Below are 21,740 nucleotides of genomic sequence, written 5' to 3'. Positions count from 1 at the left end.
ACAAGCTCACAACGGTTGCATCTGCGACGCAACGTGAGCTTGTATGTCTGCTGTTAACCGGAAGTGTCCCACAGATAATGCTACAGTAAATTCTCGTGGAAACAGGTGGATATAATAATTCTATAATGGAAACTGATATTCTCTCCAGTTTTTCTCATGATATACTGTATCTTAGGGGTAAAGATTTACATATTTGACATAAACGTAATTACTTGCGCCAGCAGAGTGCGCAAGTACTGCGTTCGGTGTAGCTGTAGTGTCCTCTGTTTGTCTTTACACCCGTAGCCAATCAGGGACCAACATTCCTGGTGACGTCACCATCAACAGCCAATGAGGGACCAGCATTCTTGGTGACGTCACCATGAACAAGTGCGACCTGATATAAATAACAAGGCGCGCCCTGCTGGCGCACAAGTAGGCCATACAGTACATGGGCAAGATGCAAGTTGGCACCTCGACCGAGTGCAGTCTTTCTGTCAGAAAGAGAGAGAGAGAGAGAGAGAGAGAGAGAGAGAGTTGGATGAAGTGACAGTAGAGGAACTGCGTGGTTGTTTTTGATGCAGGGTATTTGGACAGATGGCTGTGTGTTTGTGTGCTAATTACAGACTGGCTGCTTGACACTGTGAGCACAATCAAAGTGGAAACGAGCTGTGTTTGTTCAGCTTCAAATACGCACACAGCCAGACACGCATGCACGCATGCACGCACGCACGCACGCACGCACGCACGCACGCACACACGCTCAAACCTGTGTGCGCATGCACACAGACACACACTGACACAGAAAAACAAAGTGGACACACACACAACAGCGGGTACTCTGACAACAGGTACACAACTGGGTGGGAACACATAGGAACACCAGTGTGCTTAAAGATGGGGTGCCATGATTTCCCCCCCTATAAAACATGATTATCTGCTATTATGATTATACTAGGAGGAAGAATATTTCCAAAAAAGTGTACAGAAAGAGTTAAAATGATGTTTTTATGTGGCCACACCCACCAGTTCATTGGTATGCGTGGTTGTCATGGTGGGTGGTGACCCAACTGAAGTTAGCCACACCCACATGTGTTGGATGAATGGTAATTAGGGGAGGGGTTGATTCTATGATGTAATAAGTATGGGTGTTTTTGGAACGGCACGTCTGACCCAGCAGGTGGCATCCTCCAGCTAAAAACCCAAATAAAAAGAGAATGCATAATTGCTCATAACAACCACACCAGGGGGTCTAATGAAGTACTGTCAACCTCCTAGACACATGAAAAACAGAAAAAGTACAAAACTATGGCACCACCTCTTTAATGTGTGGTTAATATTCTTTTAACCCGTTTAGGACGGGAACCCCTTTAGGGGTTTTTACCTTTCAAGACAGGTCCCGTCTTGAAAGGTTGCTATATTCAGCCTACAGCAGTGGTTCTCAAACTTTTCAGGTCAAGACCCAAATGAGAAATTAGACGTTTGCTGCCGACCCAAACAGTGAAAACAGCAGATCTACAAGCTCACAAACGCGACGCAAAGCATTGCATTGTGAGCTTGTACATTGGCTATTTTCACCACTTCTTAAATATTTGTTTTCTAATTTATGTAATTTCTTCGGTTTTTATTTCATTTATTAAAGAAATTAATTAACTGCATTCATGAAAATCTTTTTGAACATGTTTTGAAATATATATTTTTCATAACTCCCGCATTCAAATAAAATATTTTAGCGGTGGAGAAAAACAAAACAAAACATTGAGACACTCCCGTCTCCATTCCTATAGCCTCCATTTCTCCTAAATTTTCTTTGCTCTGGGCTCCATTTCTCTTTCGCTCCATTCCTCCCTCTTGTTCTGTGTGTTCCAGGGTGCCACGCGTAGCTGTTCACGTTTCAGACACTTGTTTTGCCTGCTGGGCTGTCTGTGGTCTTCCTCGCTGAGCCCTTTTATTTGGTTGGTTGTTTATTTATTTTTTTAAACCAAGAACTATGTGTCAAAGTTGGGTTCACTTCATAACTCCAAAATGTGTGTGTGTGTGTGTGTGTGTGTGTGTGTGTGTGTGTGTGTGTGTGTGTGTGTGTGTGTGTGTGTGTGTAAAAAAGTAAATTTTGCACTCAAGGTCGGAGTTTGTATAAAGTGGTGGAACATTCTGACATCTTGGTTGCAGTTCGCTGCTTGAGAGAACAACTTCTCTTCTTAAGTTCTAATTAAGCCTAGAGTTAATATTTACTATATGACACACACACACACACACACAGACACAGACACAGACACACACACACACACACACACACACACACACACACACACACACACACACACACACACACACACACACACACACACACACACACACACACACACACACACACAATACCTGGATTTTGTGCATATAAAAACCATAAAAGAACCATAGAAATCAGCACAAATACGTACAATATGTAAGGCTAAACTGCTGCCAAATTTGACATGTTTAAATCTCATTCGCCCTTGTGTAAATTAAAGTAAAAACAAACAAAAAAACAAGAAGAAAGAAAGAACATCTGGCAGTTGGCACCTCGTTTGCTCTGCATGCCTGACGAGGCATGACCAGACGCCACTGTAATGCCAGACACGACATCTCGTTAGGCACTCGTTAAGCTCGTTAAGGCCTTGCTCATTACGCTTCTGTTAATGAGCCTGCTTTGAGGTGATTGAGCTGGAGAGGGATGGGAGCGTGACGGGTGGCATCTACAGTTGTACATTTAGTTTGGGTTGTGTGACTAGTAGCTGAACGTCAAATCAAAAGGACAAATTAGAACATGTATTCAGTTGGGTTGAAAAGCAACCCGTGTCCCTACCTCATTGTAGGCAGGGCAAAGCGTGTAAAAACCTGATTAAAGGGTGCACCAAACTTTTCTCAATTGATTCTTATGTATTTTTTCCTGTAGAATCCATTTCTGCAATATACATTTTTATATCGCGCATAATTAATGATATAATTAGCATGTTTGACTAATTATGCTAATTATCTCATTAATTATGCACAATACAACAATATACTTTGCAGAAATGGATTCTACGGGAAGAATTACATAAAGATCAACTGAGAAAAGTGTGGTAAACCCTTTTATCAATTTTTGATGAATTCTTTCCCGTTCTTTCTGCCCATGTGTCAAATTATTTGTAACATGGGTGGAAATGACAGGACAAACCCTATTTAAAAAATGATAAAAGGGTTTACCAAACTTTTCTCTGTTGATTCTTATGTATTTTTTCCTGTAGAATCCATTTCTGCAATATACATTTTTGTATTGTGCATCATTAATGAGTTAATTAGCATATTTGAAGCATATTTGACATATGAGGGGAAATAACACGAAAAACCTATAACAATTTGATAAAAGGGTTTAACAAACTTTTCTCAGTTGATCCTTATGTATTTTTTCCTGTGGAATCCATTTCTGCAATATACATTTTTGTATTGTGTATCGTTAATGAGTTAATTAGCATAGTTGACATATGAGCGGAAATAACAGGAAAAACCTATAACAAATTCATAAAAGGCTTTAACAAACTTTTCTCAGTTGATCCTTATGTATTTTTTCCTGTACAATCCATTTCTGCTATGTACATTTTTGTATTGTGCATATTTAATGAGATAATTTGCATATTTGACACATGGGCTTTAATAATTGTATAATAAATATGCGTATGGATAATTTGGCTGTAGGCAGACAAAATTATGCAATTAGGCCACAGAATATTTATATTTGATCAAAATGAATCTATTTTTATATCCCTAGTGGAGGACCCCCGCCACTGCAGCGCACATAAAATGCTGTAACTCGGTCTAGGAGCGACCAGGAGAGCCAGGGGCCGGTACCCACGCGTCCGCCTCGGCGGTGCGGAGACAGCCCTGCGTAGAGCGCCACCTAGCGGCAGACCGCCGCCACTGAAACCCGCTAAAAAGCCCGTAACTCAGCCCCAGTGACCGGGGTGACCTGACGGTCACTTATCTCCCGATTAGGGAGTCTTACTGGTTAAAAGTCATCTGAGTATTCGCTCTCTCTATCTGATGCATCTGGATCACTGCTGAGTACAAACTCAGTGTCAGACTCTGATTTGGAAGAAGGCATTTCTGAAGTACATATAGATTCATTTTCAGAGGATGTAGCATCTTTTATTTTCCGCCTCTTTTTAGCAGGTTGACTCTTTGGTTTCCTTCTTTGACTTTCCAGGCTCTCATCGTTGCTCTCATCATCAGCTTCCTCCCCGCACTTTGATTTCCTGGGAGGTTTTCTGCTCAGGCTTGGTGGAAACTGTTTGCAGGGGGGGCTGAGTTATGAGCTTTTTAGCGGGCTGCAGTGGCGGCGGTCGGCCGCTAGGTGACTCTATGCAGGGCTGTCTCCGCGCCGCCGAGGCGGACGCGTGGGTACCGGCCCCGGCTCTCCCGGTCGCTCCTAGCCCGAGTTACAACATTTTATGTGCGCTGCAGTGGCGGGGGTCCTCCACTAGGGATATAAAAATAGATTCATTTTGATCAAATATAAATATTCTGTGGCCTAATTGCATAATTTTGTCTGCGTATACAGCCAAATTATCCATACGCATATTTATTATACAATTATTAAAGCCCATGTGTCAAATATGCAAATTATCTCCTTAAATATGCACAATACAAACATGTACATAGCAGAAATGGATTGTACAGGGAAAAATACATCAAGGATCAACTGAGAAAGGTTTGTTAAAGCCTTTTATGAATTTCTTGTAGGTTTTTCCTGTTATTTCCGCTCTTATGTCAAATATGCTAATTAACTCATTAACGATACACAATACAAAAATGTATATTGCAGAAATGGATTCCACAGGAAAAAATACATAAGGATCAACTGAGAAAAGTTTGTTAAACTCTTTTATCAAATTGTTATAGGTTTTTCGTGTTATTTCCCCTCATATGTCAAATATGCTTCAAATATGCTAATTAACTCATTAATGATGCACAATACAAAAATGTATATTGCAGAAATGGATTCTACAGGAAAAAATACATAAGAATCAACAGAGAAAAGTTTGGTAAACCCTTTCATCATTTTTTAAATAGGGTTTGTCCTGTCATTTCCACCATGTTACAAATAATTTGACACATGGGCAGAAAGAACGGGAAAGAATTCATCAAAAATTGATAAAAGGCTTTACCACACTTTTCTCAGTTGATCTTTATGTAATTCTTCCCGTGGAATCCATTTCTGCAAAGTATATTGTTGTATTGTGCATAATTAGTGAGATAATTAGCATAATTCGTCAAAAATGCTAATTATCTCATTAATTATGCGCGATATAAAAATGTATATTGCGGAAATGGATTCTACAGGAAAAAATACATAAGAATCAATTGAGAAAAGTTTGGTGCACCCTTTAATCAGGTTTTTACACGCTTTGCCCTGCCTATTGTGCTAGTTGTGGAGGGCTCCGCTAAAAACGCAAAGGCCTGTCTCCCTCATGTCAAACCAGTTTTCAATCCAATGTTTACAACCTGTAGACATGTGGAAACATAAAGGTAACGTGTGTTCTCTCCTCTCCAAGTTTCATGTCGGTAAATGAACAGAACGTTAAGGGCTTTGAGTTTGCACACAGGCTCGATTTTCAACCATTGCGTTTTTTCCGTTTGCTGCATGATTAAAACGCATTGGATTTGGTGTGCAAGGCTGTGCGGAATCCACACTGCGGATGCGAAAAAGAGTTATAAAAGGAGTCAATGAGTTTTTACCACATGCGTCAAGGCGCACAAATCGAACTGGGTTCGATTGGGAAATAAACGCACTGCCGCAGCCACCTGACGCATAGCAAATTCGGAGCCAGTGTGCATGAGGTCATAGAGAATCATTGTTTTCTTTAAAAAAAAATCAATTGTCTGTTTTCTCCGTGCGAAAAAAAAAAACGCATCTGTGTGCAAAGCCCTTTACGCAGATGCATAAGATAACTCTCTACTCTAGACATGCATGCTCTCTACACCAAACATCCTTGCCGAAAGTAATATCTAAAAGGGCCCAAAAGAGGGCGAGTATAAGAGTGCTAGGGTTCAAGTGGTTATATACTGTAATAACGCATAGACTCACCGTTCAGATGGACAGTTAAATAAACAAGACAGACCCTCCTCTTTTCTCCCTTTACAGATCCCAGAACATTAGATACTATTATTAGACACAGATTCACACATCCCTCAGGCTCTACTCCACAGGCCGTCTGGATGATAAGCTGCTACAGGGCTTTCAGGTTTTCTTTGTAGACATGAGTGGTCTTTCAAGAGAACAGAGGTATGCAGGAGGAGCCCAGTCACTCAGACAGAGAGTGGAGAATAGGGATGGGACCATATGAAAATGTCATGTCACGATTATTGTGACCAAAGACATTGCGATTTACGATATGCCCAACATCCATTATCCTGGGGCGTAACGTTTGCCCAAAAAAAGCAGATCTCCAAGTTTGTATATCGGCTATTTTTTGGCAAAGTGATTTGGTAGAGAGTGAAAAAAAAAGACTATAAAGTATGTCATTTCCAGGTTCGTTTTTACCAATTATAGAGGGTCTAAATGGTACCAGATATATGCAGCTCGGCAAATAAAAGGTGAATTGATCCCAGTGCATGATGGAGGACAATTTCACGATAAATTTAGATCTCCAAGATACGATTATTGTGAGTGTTTTTATCACGATAAACACTAATAATGATTATCGTCCCATCCCTAGTGGACAACTCCGTTTGCTGCTCGTAAGGTTCAGTTCATTGGTTCTCAACCTTCTGTGTGCTTTATTCACCATATTCCTGGCCCTCTCTATGGAGGCTGCCATTTTCTTTTACAGAGGGCGCTAGAGAGTTTTTCTCTTCAAAAAACATCTTTTCACTTCCTCCCAAGTAAGGAAGTGACATGGAATTTTCTGTTGACAAAGAAATAAGCCCAACAGAGGCAACTAGGCTATACTACTTTACATTTACATTTGAAAATATGAAAAGATTTGGGAACCACTGTTTTAAAAAATACTAGAAAGTAAGCCCAATAAGCAACTATACTATTTTTTTTAAAGACACAAATTGCTTATTATAAGCGGATATGGCAACCCAGGCACATTCAGAGCCCAGAGCCCAGAACGCCAACTACTGATACTTTAATGCAAGGACAACAGGAAACCAAATGATGTTTTTCAGGCCAGCTTTTTCAGCCGCCGCCTCTTTCAGGATATGAACAGGAAGCCGGGGGCGGGGCCAGGAATATGGTGAATAGTGTCTTGGAATTCTGGATCAATCAGTGGTATTCAAATGTTTTATTTGAAACTCCAAGAGGGTACAAATGGAACCAAATGGACCTTACGGCTCTCAGAGTTACCTGTTATGGTCATTCAGGGCTGGCTCTTTGTGTTTCTGGTAATATTATTGTCCGCTCATTTGTCTGTGGCAGAAAATGAATTTTGACAAAAATGCCCAGCACAAGCCAGCATGGTGATGACCCCTGGTCATGTGATATCATGGGGAGAAATACAATAACACTGCAGGTCAGTGGTACGGTAGTTCTGCCAAGAGAACAGGTCAGAGATCATAGTTGTACTGTAGCTGCCTCAAGGATGAGCTGAACCATAACAAGATATGCTGTACCAAAACAATATCAGGCCTAGTGTAGACACCGCTACTCCGCTAGGCTCTTACTAGCTCTGGTCCATAGCATTAGAAGGAGTTTCAGTGTCAGAAATGATCCGGTGCGCCCGCAGGATAGCTGTGCAGTGCTGCGCACCTCTCGTCTGAAAATAACAAATACAGTTTCGCTCCACACCAAAACAAAGACTGCTTTTGTGAGTTGAAAGCCTACTTTAATTAGTGGAAGCACTCTGAGCCCCCCCCCCCCCCCCTCATGTCTAAAATGCACTTTTTGACCAGAAAAGAAAACATTTCAACAAAAATGTTAGCTACTCCACAGCAGATCTTGTCAATCAAAATGTCCATTGACCACATTTTGCCTTCTGGTAAAAGAAAATCAGTCCAAAAGGTTTATTTAAGACGTGAGGTGGGGGGCTCCGAGTGTTCCCACTAAGGAAAGTAGGCTTTCAACTCCCAAAAGCCGCCTTTGTTTTGGTGAGTAGCGAAACTGTATATTTTATTTTTACAACAGACGAGAGGTGCGCAGCGTTTCCTTCACTACCCTTCCCCTGTCTCCACTCACATTGGCCTTGAGTGAGAGTTCACAGAAATTACATTTGGCAAAAGTGAACGGTCAATGCCCATGTTCAAGTTCAAATCGATTGGTCAAACCATGGAGATAAATGGATTAAAGCTTATCTTTCTTCCGTTTCTCCGTGATTGGACAAGTACCATCGGGCTTTGAGGATACACCTGTTGCACAGCAGACCCTTGTATTTACCGTGGAAGACAGTGGTTCATGTATGTTTGTAACAATAATCAAAATCGGCAAAGTAACTATAAAGCTGTCAAAAAAATTGCACTGGAGTAAAGTAAAGTCAAAGTAGCTGGAAATTTAACTCGACTGTACTCGAGCCAACGTAGTCTGCCTATTTACTTTGCACCCACGGCTGTGCACATACCATCATGTCAAATGTTAGAATGTTGGACAAACACCATAAACCCCTCTTTATCCCCTCTCTCCTCACCCCTCTGGATCCTCCGCGGCATAAGTCTCCTCTGGGCTATTTCCGGGCCAATTAAAACCACAGCCCGGGCTGGAGGGGAGGGGGGTTCGGGCGGGCAAATAGCAGCGGACGGCCTTCACCCTAATCCTGGAGAGACGGAGAGAAAACCGTACACTCAACCCAGCAGGTCACGGAGACGGGGAGACGCGTGAGAGAGAAGGAAGGAAGAGTGAGAGGCAGTGGTGGAAAAAGTACTCACATATTTTAAATACTACAATGTAGAAATACTCTTTTGCAAGTAAGAGTTCCGGAATTCAAAATGTACTTGAGTAAAAGTATGAAAGTGTTGGCATCAAAATCCACTTAAAGTACCAAAAGTAAAAGTACAAAATGTTTGAAAATAGCAGATCTACGAGCTCACAACGCGACACGATGCAACGCCTTGTGAGCTTGTAGATCGGCTATTTTCAAATAGCCACAGTATAAAATAGGGCTAAAGTGGTTTATGTATGTCTTATTATAATGTGTATCTGCAAAGTAACTAACTAAAGTTTTCAAATAAATGTAGTGGAGTAAAAGTACAATGTTTGGATCCGAGATGTAGCGGAGTGGAAGTAAAAGTAGATTGGGAATTGGAAACATTCGAGTAAAGTACAAATACCTAAAAAAAAATTAAGTAATTGCAATTGGAGTGTATGTGAGACAGAAAGACAGACACACAGAGAGAGAGGGAGAGTGACAGAGTAACAGAGCGAGACTGAGATTAAGGGGAAAAAAACTGCGTGTTACAGCCTCTCTCAGACACACAAACACACATGGGACCTGCTTGGCCAGAATCAGTCACACGGCACTGAAGCTCATTTGGAGAAAAACAACATTTCCGTTGCTCAAAATATAGTTTTTTCTTTTACTCTAGTTGCACACTTCATCTCTGTGAAACAAAAGTCTTCACTCCTGTACAGATTGTGGCCCAATTCAACATAGGTTTAAGTCAGGTTCATCTATATGGCACTTTTCAGCAACGAGGCAATTCAAATTGTTTTACATAAAGCATTACACGTGGAGACATAAGACAAAGATTAATTATCAAAAACGAGTTGTAAAAACACAGCCCCCTCATGTATTGGGAGGGCAGTCACCCCGTCTCAGACCAGTTAAGTGTTGCATGCAATGAAATGCAACTCCAAACAGCCCCCCCCCCCCCCCCCCCCCCCCCCCAAAAAAATAAATAAATAAATAAAATAAAAATAAAATAAAAAGTAAAATAAAAGGAACTTTCAGGGCTCTGTAATAATCCAAACCCAATGTCCGAAAGGAAATAAATTCCAAAATCAGTCTATGCAGTTATTATGGCAAGATACTCACAAACTAGTCCAACTCTTCCGCATAGTCCATCAACAACCCTTTACCCAGACAAATCCCATAGTCCAAAATGAAAACACAGTTCACTTAAGTTCATCCAGTGGGATGTCCAATAAGAACCAACCTAACCACAACTTGGAGAAAAGAAATTCTCATTCACCCTGGGACTGACAGAGCCACACTCTCCAGATGCCACAGCCAACTCAATCAGCCCACCTCATCAACCTGGAGTGATATAGGTGGTTTTACAATCATCGCCCAACTCACAGGAATAATGTGCACCCCAGCAACAAAATCTGGATGGAATAAGAAAAATCTAACAGATCCGATTTGATCACATGACAATCATGTGTAATTGTGTACCGTTTTGCATGAAATATAAGATAAAATATTTAAAAAAATGTCTGGTGGCTCTATCAAAGACAGATGTGAAAAATGCAGGGCAAAGGTTTTTTCCTTGGCCTCCAGGGAGCGCAAAGATGATGGCCAATGTTGATAATAATTGTAAGAAATATATAAATAAATTAATAATATCGTATCGATATTGTGATATTGTGAGCCCAAATGAGTGTTTCAGCAAACCCCTACCCTAGTGGGCACCATAAGCCAGATATAGACCGTTTTCCTGAGCGCTCCCCTGTAGAGGGGCGCCGTCGTGATTAGTTGCAGTGTAAACATTAGTGTAAGGCACATGTCAAAGTCAAGGCCCGGGGGCCAGATCCGGCCCGCGAATGAATTATCTATGGCCCCCGGGATGATATTTAATTATTATTGGAACCGGCCCGCAGGTCGCGTAACACTACATGCTAAATGTACAGATAAGGCCAGCCAACCACACCACATTTCATGCTTTCCTTAGACAGACAGCTGAAGCCAACCAATCACAAACCAAAAAGGGAAATTTGGATTTAGAATGGAGGATGTAAAACAGTGCTTTCATGTGTTTGCGGCCGTGACTCGTGCCGTCCTCCACATTGTCACATCGAAGCAAAGCAACACAAGCAACGCTGTACAGTTCAATGAGAAGAAAGTAATTTCCCCATCAAAATAAATAAACTCATGCATGCTTACAGCGCATTGCCGCGATCCGTGACAGACACATTGTGAGTTTTAAATAAACTTTGAACCAGTCCGGCTCTCGACTTGTAGCAAATTTTTGGCCCTCTGTGTATTTGACTTTGACATCCCTGGTGTAAGGTAACTTGTAGCCTACATTTACTTTAGTGCTGTACTTAAGTAAAATTTTGAGTATTTGTACTTAGGCCTATTTCCCATTTTCAATCATTTTACTTCTACTCCACCACTGGCTGCTGTTTACTCCACGGCAATCCGGCAATGGCGGTGGCGCTCTCTAATAGGGGAGCGTGCAGGAAAACGCTCTATAAACTGCCTCTCCTCTTGCACCACACATCATTTACCATGTCTCATTGTCCGCACCCATCTTATTTAGGTATATAGAGACTAGAGAATGGGTCATATTTTGGTCAGCTTTAATAAGAGTCGGCCAGCCGCACACTTATTAGCCCGGCGAAGATAATAGAGGTCCATAAAGATATCCCACCTCCCCAGAGAGGCTGATTAAGGAGGGGGAAAAGGTTCTTTAGCGCGCTGTAATATCTCGGATTCAGATGCTATCGACCGGCGCTTCTCCTCAAGGTGAGGAGTTTCCCACATCCAGTTATGAGTTTCTGATACCAATTACATCACAGCCATACTTAACAGGCACACACGGCCGCACGCATGCAAGCACACACAGAGAGCTAACGATTTTCACTAATTCACAAGACCCTTAACGCCATCCCCTGTGTGTTTGTTTGCTGTATGAGAGCGGGAGAAAGAGAAAATGAAGGTGAATTGTCTGCAATTAGGTGTGTGGGTGAGTATGCATGCATACAAGCATGTGCGTGTGACGTGTGTGCATAGGTAGCCTATGTTCACATGTTTCCAACTCCATATATTGAAGGCGTAGGCAGTGGGAGTGCATTTTACAAGGGTCATGAGCTTGCATATTTTTCAACAAGATTGCAGAAAACCTCCAAAGTCAAACGAGAGGACTCACAAAGCTGCTCAATCTGTATACATCTTCGGGCAGAAACCAGCTAAATCCAACATTAACATTTTTCGGAAAAACACTAATAATGTAATTTCCTCTTCAAAGCACATAAAACACTGCAGGGCAATAGCATGAAACAGTATCCATGTGATAACGTTTCTCCACATTTTTACCTGAAACAGGGGAGAATAGTGTATGAAACAACACAGAGGTCTTCAGCAGTGCCTTCTCTCATTCAAAGGTCTGTATCATAACAGGAAGGCATGAGCAATCGATCTCAGAGTAGCTCATTACAGGCATTACTAGCCGATTCTCTTCACTAGAAATACTATGAAATAAGTTCATGATCCCCGATCAACTCAAGGTAGGGTCCCACACGCACGCACGCACGCACGCACGCACGCACGCACGCACGCACGCACGCACGCACGCACGCACGCACACACACACCATGTCAGTCATCACCATATTTGGGAAAAGTTTATTTTTTGCATTTTCCCATTCAAGTCAATGGAGAAAATTAATTCACTAATAAATTAATATAAATTAAACTATAAAACGTATCTCTTAGCAACGAGTCCCGCTGAAGCCGGTCGATTTGACATATGGCCCAAGTGTGTGCCACCAAAACTGTGGGAAAAGTAACGCGCCATATTTTTTATTGTGTAGATTTGGTGTGCAGCAATTTGTGACTTTGTCTAGATAGGTGCTATATAAATAAAGTTATTATTATTATTATTCTAGAAAGATGGAAAGAAAGTCGGACAAGTACTATAATCTGGTTGCCCTGTTAGTCATTTTATGTTTGGTTGCGCTCGGATGTTGCACTCCGATGTTGCGCTCTCAAAATAGCAGATCTAGGTGCGACGTGTTGTGAGCTTGTGGCACCAACCAACTTGTGGTACAAACCCAACCCACATGGCTCACGGACTCAAGTCTGTGAGCCAGGACCCCAAATTTGGGCCATGGCCAATCATCTGGGGGAAATCATTTTCTCATAATGATTTTTGGGAAGGTATTCACCCCTAGTGCTAGAAAATATGTGATAGCATTGGAGTGGTGCAGCTTTCTGTGTGTTATCACAAACACACTTTTCAAAATTACAGATAAAACCGAATGAGGCATTCCACTTGGTTTGATCTTATTATTGATCTTTGGAAAACGGTGGGCTTGCTCAGATAATATTGTTTGTTTGTTTTTCTTCAGAAAAGTTGTTAAAATTAGCACATGTAGAAATGTCATCTGTTGCTGGCAGTGGCGACATAATATAGGCCTATTTTCTAGACATTACATAAGGTGTACTCATGTGTTCATGAAAGATGTGGAAGCCAGCCCACGTCAATGCAACTAGTCGCAACTTTCAACCATGTTGCAAGGCATTGCAGATGTCTGGACTGACTGGTTGCACATCGCTGCTCTTGGGGAAATGGTTGCAAAGAGGTTGCAAGTATTGCACTTGCAACTTGCTGCGCTGCGATCATTGGCGTGGACTGGCCTTTACACAGAGGTTTCCACTAAATAAGGATTTAATTCCATGTTCACATACCGGTACACTGATTCTAAGGAAATGTATCATGGTAAACCAAACCTACTGAGCCAGCCCAGGACCCCAAATGTGGGCCATGGGTAGGAATAATTATCATATGATTTTTGAGAAGGTATTCACCCCTTGTGCTAGCAAATATGTGACAGCATTGGAGCGGTGGTAGCTTTCAATAATGGCTGCGCTCATGGGCAGGTACTGTATTCCACTTGTATTCAGAAAGACTGCTCATTCAGAATACAAATAAACACCTCAGAATTCCATTCCATTCCGAATTCATTTTCATTCGGGTTTGGAGGGGTGGTATGCTGTTTGAATCGGAATAGACTTTTATTCAGGTTCCATGTAAACAGATTGAGTTCATTCTGAATGAAAGAATATTGTCCATGTAACCACAGCCTGTGTGTTATCACTCCATTGTTAATAACTCTATTGTTAAAACTGGCAACTCTAGAAATGTCATCTGTTGCTGGCAGTGGCAACATATAGACAATACATTACACAAAGTGTACTTTTTTTAAAGATTCGTTTTTAGGCTTTTATTGATGGGGAGAGAGATGGGGAGTGACACGCATTAAAGGTCGCCTGGAAAGGGACTCGAACCCACAACATGCTATCAGGCATTAGCGCCTATATGGCATGCGCCTGGACCACTAGGCCGGCAGCAGGCAGCCAGGCACCTATACTTCTGTTTTCAATTCAACTAGCTGCAGACATTGCAGCGGTCTAGAATGACCGGTTGCACACCGGTGCTCTTGGGGAAATAGTTGCAAAGAGGTTGCAAGTATTGCGGAGTGGACTGGCCTTTACACAAAGGTTTCCGCTGTAAATAACCTAAGGATTTAATACCATGTTTACATACACTGTGAAACTAATCGAATATCATGCAGATTCCACTCCCAGTTCATGTAGTGTGTAAGTTAGGACCCCAAATTTACCATCTAGTAGCAATATCATTCTCATAGTGATTTTTGGGAAGATATACACCCCTAGCGCTAGAAAGTATGTGCTAATATTGCAGTGGTGGTAGCTTTCTGTATGTTATCATTATCAATACATCCATAACCCCATGTCAAAACACACATTTCAGTAGTATTATCTGTACATAGAACTGAAGCATTCTACTTCAAAATGATGATTCTCTCTTATTATTGACCCTCTCTTTTTGGAAAACGGTGGGGAAAGCTCGGACGACATGTTCTCTAATACAAGGGTTCCTAAACTTTTCAGGCCGCGACCCCCCCCAAATGATCATATATGAACCGAGAACCACCCACCACCCTGACAAGCACTTGGAATTAGCCCGGAAGCATAACATTAGGTGAGTCTAAAAACAACAACCAACTTTAAAAAGGTTATACTAATCGTGAGGGAGGGAGGAACACACCCGAAAAAGAGGAAGAGGTGCAAATACATACGGTATAAGAGAGACAATACTTTTCTTCAGTGTTTGTACCAAGGTTATAATAGTTTTGGTTTTTTCATTAGTTTTTATTTTTATTAGTTTTGAGGTTTTGTTTTCAATTACAGTTTAGTTTTAATTAGTTTTTAAAGTGGGGTTGCTAGTTTCGTTTCGTTTTTATTTTTTGAAAATGCTTAGTTTTAGTTTAGTTTTTATTAGTTTTAGTATTAGTTTTAGTCTTTTACGTAATTTGGGGTATTTGTCAGGGGTGAGATTAAAAAAGCTCTGGAAAAAGTATTGTAAAAGAAAAAAAAATCACACTCGTGTGAACTGAGTGTGTGTGTGTGTGTGTGTGTGTGTGTGTGTGTGTGTGTGTGTGTGTGTGTGTGTGTGTGTGTGAGAGAGTGTGCCTGGCCTATGCCTGGCCTATCCTGAACAACAGCGCCCCTCCCTTAACATGTGTGGTCAGAAAAGGTTACTGCAGGCTACATACCCGGAGACAGACAGACAGACAGACAGACAAACAGACAGACAGACAGACAGACCCACACACACGGCCACGTATAGGAGCGTTGTGACCACCGCTCAAAAACAACAACAAAACAGCATATTGTGGAGAGTGGCAGGAATGTTGAGACAACTTTGACCTCACCATGGTGTTTTTTGAGCGGTGGTCACAACGCTCCTATACGTGGCCGTGTGTGTGGGTCTGTCTGTCTGTCTGTCTCCGGGTCTGTAGCCTGCAGTAACCTTTTCTGACCACACATGTTAAGGGAGGGGCGCTGTTGCACACGCGCACACACACACACACACACACACACACACACACACACACACACACACACACACACACACACACACACACACACACACCACCGCTCAGTTCACACGAGTGTGATTTTTTATTTATTTCCACAAACAGAAGCACCGGAGTACAGCAGCTGCATAGCTTCAACAGGTTGCTAAAATACTGAACTCTCTAAGCCAGTGGTTCTCAAAGTGGGCTCTGAGGACGTCCCGGGGGTCCTTGAGGGGTTTGCAGTTGGTCCCCAGCAAAAAGGGCGATAATTTATTTTCACTATCAAATATGCCTAAGTAACACAATGACAGAATAGGCCTATATGACTATTTTGGTCATGGGTTTCTTAAACTTTCTCTAATAAAACATGTAGAAGCAAAACATCTTATCAGATGGGGGACACAGGGAGAAAATGTTATCAAATGGTCCAAGGTTCTGAATTTTGGTGTGTCTGAGGGGCGTGGTAAACTGGCACAGAGGGAGATAAGGAGAGATAAGGAGAAGAGCCTGGTGACGCTGTTTTTTTTTTTTTTTTTTCAGGCCAAGTACAAGACATAGGCCTACTTCAATTTGAGTACCAATAAGCTAGGAGAAGAACACTAATGCCAAATCAATCACAATAGTACAATATCCAAAATCACAGATAATATCCAGTCTAATATGATATGGATATAATATTGATGCCAGCTGATCATTATAATTATGGCAAAACCTTTATTTAAAAATTATGGGTACATATTGAGATCATTTATTTCAAATATTATTAATATTATTGAATACATATTTTAACAAGCAAAATCTTATCTTGCAAAACGAATGTCTTAAAAGCTAAAATAATTATTTTCATTGTTTTCAAGGTGAGAAATTTACCTTATGTCACAATAATCTGACTCTAGTTTGTTCCTTTCAAATATTTAAGGGCAAAAATTACCTCATGACTGCTGCTGTTGTTTTGCTTGTAAAACCTGTCAGGGACTTAGTCACTTAAATGTTACATATAGCCTACATTTCTGTTGCTTGGTGTACTTTGTGAAACTATCAGAGGAGACTATTAACGACCTATAACGGGCTTCACCTGTGGACATTCATTAATCCAGCGTGTGGACTGGATACACCACAACGTGAACGGACTTTTTCTTTTCAGCAACAGAGACACTGGAGCTGATTTTCCTTTTAAACTGGCTAAAAAAAAGGGACTAATGGCTTTTTCTGTAGCTTGCAAAAGCTTTTGCAATGCTGTTGCATTCTGTTAAATGAAAGTTAAGTAGCCTAAACTCCTTCTGCATGGACCGTCTGGACAGGAGGCAGGAAAGGCCTATGTGAAATGAGCAGAAATAGCGTTAGCAGAAATAAGGCTTCCGGCGCCGATCTCTTCAGAATAAGAGTACCCCTAAAGCCATTGCAAAAACATTGAAAACGGATAATTTTGTCATAATATGGACGTTACAAATATAGATTAAGTATCTAAACGAACAAACAAAATGCAAATTAGGTTTCTGGGTATAAAAGAAAGGTTTTAATAACATAAAAACATAATAAATGGATAAATGCTGTTCACTGGATTGCATAGCCTTTACAAATTTGACTCTGGACAGCAGACGGCTCTTTGTGTCGCCACTTTGGAGACATGCACGCGTGCGGGAAAACCTCCTCTATCACGCCACACTCTCCGCTAAGCGGGGGAGGCGTCCCCTCAATTTCTGTTGGCTTTGCAGTGCAGCCACCCGCTCAAAAAAGGGTAATTTTCGGACATTTTCAGACTCTAGTTGGCGCTGGAGAGCAGACGGCTCTTTGTGTCGCCACTTTGGAGACATGCACGCGTGCGGGGAAACCTCCTCTATCACGTCACACTCTCCGCTAAGCGGGGGAGGCGTCCCCTCAATTTCTGTTGGCTTTCCAGTGCAGCAACCTGCTCAAAAAAGTCAAATTTTCCGACATTTTCAGACTCTAGTTGGCGCTGGAGAGCAGACGGCTCTTTGTGTCGCCACTTTGGAGACATGCACGCGTGCGGGAAAACCTCCTCTATCACGCCACACTCTCCGCTAAGCGGGGGAGGCGTCCCCTCAATTTCTGCTGGCTTTGCAGTGCAGCCACCTGCTCAAAAAAGTGACATTTCGGACATTTTCAGACTCTAGTTGGCGCTGAGAGCAGACGGCTCTTTGTGTCGCCACTTTGGAGACATGCACGCGTGCGGGAAAACCTCTACTATCACGCCACACTCTCCGCTAAGCGGGGGAGGCGTCCCCTCAATTTCTGCTGGCTTTGCAGTGCAGCCACCCGCTCAAAAAAGTGACATTTTCGGACATTTTCAGACTCTAGTTGGCGCTGGAGAGCAGACGGCTCTTTGTGTCGCCACTTTGGAGACATGCACGCGTGCGGGGAAACCTCCTCTATCACGTCACACTCTCCGCTAAGCGGGGGAGGCGTCCCCTCAATTTCTGTTGGCTTTCCAGTGCAGCAACCTGCTCAAAAAAGTCAAATTTTCCGACATTTTCAGACTCTAGTTGGCGCTGGAGAGCAGACGGCTCTTTGTGTCGCCACTTTGGAGACATGCACGCGTGCGGGAAAACCTCCTCTATCACGCCACACTCTCCGCTAAGCGGGGGAGGCGTCCCCTCAATTTCTGCTGGCTTTGCAGTGCAGCCACCTGCTCACAAAAGTCAAATTTTCCGACATTTTCAGACTCTAGTTGGCGCTGGAGAGCAGACGGCTCTTTGTGTCGCCACTTTGGAGACATGCACGCGTGCGGGAAAACCTCCTCTATCACGCCACACTCTCCGCTAAGCGGGGGAGGCGTCCCCTCAATTTCTGCTGGCTTTGCAGTGCAGCCACCTGCTCAAAAAAGTGACATTTCGGACATTTTCAGACTCTAGTTGGCGCTGGAGAGCAGACGGCTCTTTGTGTCGCCACTTTGGAGACATGCACGCGTGCGGGAAAACCTCTACTATCACGCCACACTCTCCGCTAAGCGGGGGAGGCGTCCCCTCAATTTCTGCTGGCTTTGCAGTGCAGCCACCCGCTCAAAAAACGGCACTTTGTGTACTCAATTTTAATTTGAAAATAACAGATCTACAGGCTCACAATGCGTTGTGATGCAACGCATTGTGAGCTTGTAGATCTGCTATTTTCAAAAGATATTTATTTAAACATTTGAAAACTTGAAATGGGAATTCTGCACAATGAGTAGTCCTACTTTTGATACTTTAAGTACATTTTAATGCCAATACTTTTGTACTTTTACTCAAGTATATTTTGAATTCTGTGACTTTTACTTGCAACAGAGTATTTTTATATAACACTTTTATGGTGAGTTGTTACAGGTATATTTTCATTAATTACATTAATATAGTAGCCTACCATACTTTGCATCTGTCCTGTCAAAATAAACAGATAAACCCCTGCTCTAGCCTATGATAGCTCTTTTATGGGATTACAGTAGAACGAATTGAATTGGAATGGAATTAATTTTGTTAAATGGCTTTTAATAGCTCGCATTCCACGAATTTCAATCTGAAAGAACCTGGAAAATGTGTTAGGACAATTAGAAGTACACTAGTATAGAGACATACATCATATACTCATCTTTTAAATACATTTGTGTCTTTTAAATATACATTATTTACTGCACTTTTATTTTGAAGGCTGGAGCCTGGCTTATTTCTGCCAGCGCCCAGACCGGAAACGTTCTTTCTGCTCATTTCACGGACCTGCAGGAAAGCATGATGCAACGCTTTTTTTCCCCTTCTTTTTTGAGACGACATTGACACAAGATTATGGAATATATCCTTACATTGCAAAGGTAATCAGCACCATTTGTCAGACTGGCTGCTAAGTAGCCTACAAGTCGCAGTCCTGCTCTGGTGGTCCCAGAGCATCATGCATGCTGAGTGTAGCTGAGTCTGTAGCCTGCAGTAACCTTTTCTGACCACACATGTTAAGGGAGGGGCGCTGTTGCACACGCGCACACACACACACACACACACACACACACACACACACACACACACACACACACACACACACACACACACACCACCGCTCAGTTCACACGAGTGTGATTTTTTATTTATTTCCACAAACAGAAGCACCGGAGTACAGCAGCTGCATAGCTTCAACAGGTTGCTAAAATACTGAACTCTCTAAGCCAGTGGTTCTCAAAGTGGGCTCTGAGGACGTCCCGGGGGTCCTTGAGGGGTTTGCAGTTGGTCCCCAGCAAAAAGGGCGATAATTTATTTTCACTATCAAATATGCCTAAGTAACACAATGACAGAATAGGCCTATATGACTATTTTGGTCATGGGTTTCTTAAACTTTCTCTAATAAAACATGTAGAAGCAAAACATCTTATCAGATGGGGGACACAGGGAGAAAATGTTATCAAATGGTCCAAGGTTCTGAATTTTGGTGTGTCTGAGGGGCGTGGTAAACTGGCACAGAGGGAGATAAGGAGAGATAAGGAGAAGAGCCTGGTGACGCTGTTTTTTTTTTTTTTTTTTTCAGGCCAAGTACAAGACATAGGCCTACTTCAATTTGAGTACCAATAACAGTACTGAGAATTTATGTCAGTGGACGCTGGTTACTGACCGGCACATCTCTAATGAAAATAGATTGGACATCCATCCAAATTAAATTGACAAAGACGAAAACTAAGGAGATTTTCTCTATCATTTTAGTTAGTTTTAGTTAGTTTTGCAAACACACAATACCGTTTCAGTTTAGTTATCGTTTTTTTTAAAAAGCTTAGTTTTTATTTTTATTTCAGTTAACGACAATGTTTTTCCATTCTAGTTTTCGTTTTTTCGTTCGTTTTCGTTTACGATAATAACCCTGGTTTGTACGAGAAGTGGACTGTATAGCTTTAGCATCTAAGTCATAAAGGTAAAGAAGTTTAGTGGTAAAGGTAGAAATGGCAGTGGCTTTCCATTCAAAGATTGAGACGGATGAGGAAGACGATCCAATCTATCATAATGTGGCCAACACTCCATCTCGGCAGCGACAGCCACACAAGATACTGCAACCTGGTAAGATATGTTATTAAAACCATCCATTTGAAGCATTAAATGTGACTTCACGTCATCAAACGATGAGATTGATTAAAATGTTGTACTCGACACCCTAGGTGGGGTTGGCGATAGGACCTTTCTGTGTGGAGTTTGCATGTTCTCCCCGTGTCTCCTAGGGTAGATGCCCTCACGAAAACATGCAGTAGTCCTGGTTTCTATACTACCTCCCCCTAGCCAGCCAGGTGCTCCCCAATTCCCCTGGCGCGGCAGGGGGAGAGCGTAAACCAGGACTACGGGTTAGGTAGCTGGCACTGGGTGAGAAAATAGGTTGCAAAAACCATGGGATAAAAAAAAAAGTCAAAAGGTTAGACACAAGAATTTTTTTCAGGTCATGTATGTATACAGGGCCCCCTTTATAAAGTACATACATGAAGCATGGTCCCCCATTATATAATTGTGTGAAACTATGTTGTTGTTGTTTTACTTTTACAGAATGCCTTCAAGAGAACTTGATGAGAGGCTATAAAAGCAGCTTTGACTGTTGAAAGAGTTGAGACTAATAGCTTGGAAGGATTACATGTTTTTATTTTCAGTGACTCTGAGTTGAGAGATTTGAGACTATATTTAATCCATGCCTTACCCCTTATCCCTACATGTTTTTGCCTTTTTTTACTATTTTTTTTTAATAGATATAATAGTTCAAAAAGCTGATCTACAAGCTCACAATGTATGACTTATTTTAAAATAATTTCAAAATAGTTAAAAAAAGGCAAATAAGTTTAGGGATAAGGGGTAAGGCATGGATGAAAATATAGCTTGGTAGAATTAGGCCTACAGGTTTTTATGAGATTTAAGAATAATTACAGGTTTTACTATAAGTGACAATGAGTTGGCTCCACATCATGCTGCAGCTTTGATAGCTTCATACTGTAGATTCATGATCATTTTAAATTACATGTTTTTGAAGCGGTGAACGCC

This window comes from Nannobrachium achirus (assembly GCF_963921795.1).
Source record: "Nannobrachium achirus genome assembly, chromosome: 12".
Lineage (NCBI taxonomy): Eukaryota > Metazoa > Chordata > Actinopteri > Myctophiformes > Myctophidae > Nannobrachium > Nannobrachium achirus.
Note: the sequence above shows the minus strand (reverse complement) of the source record.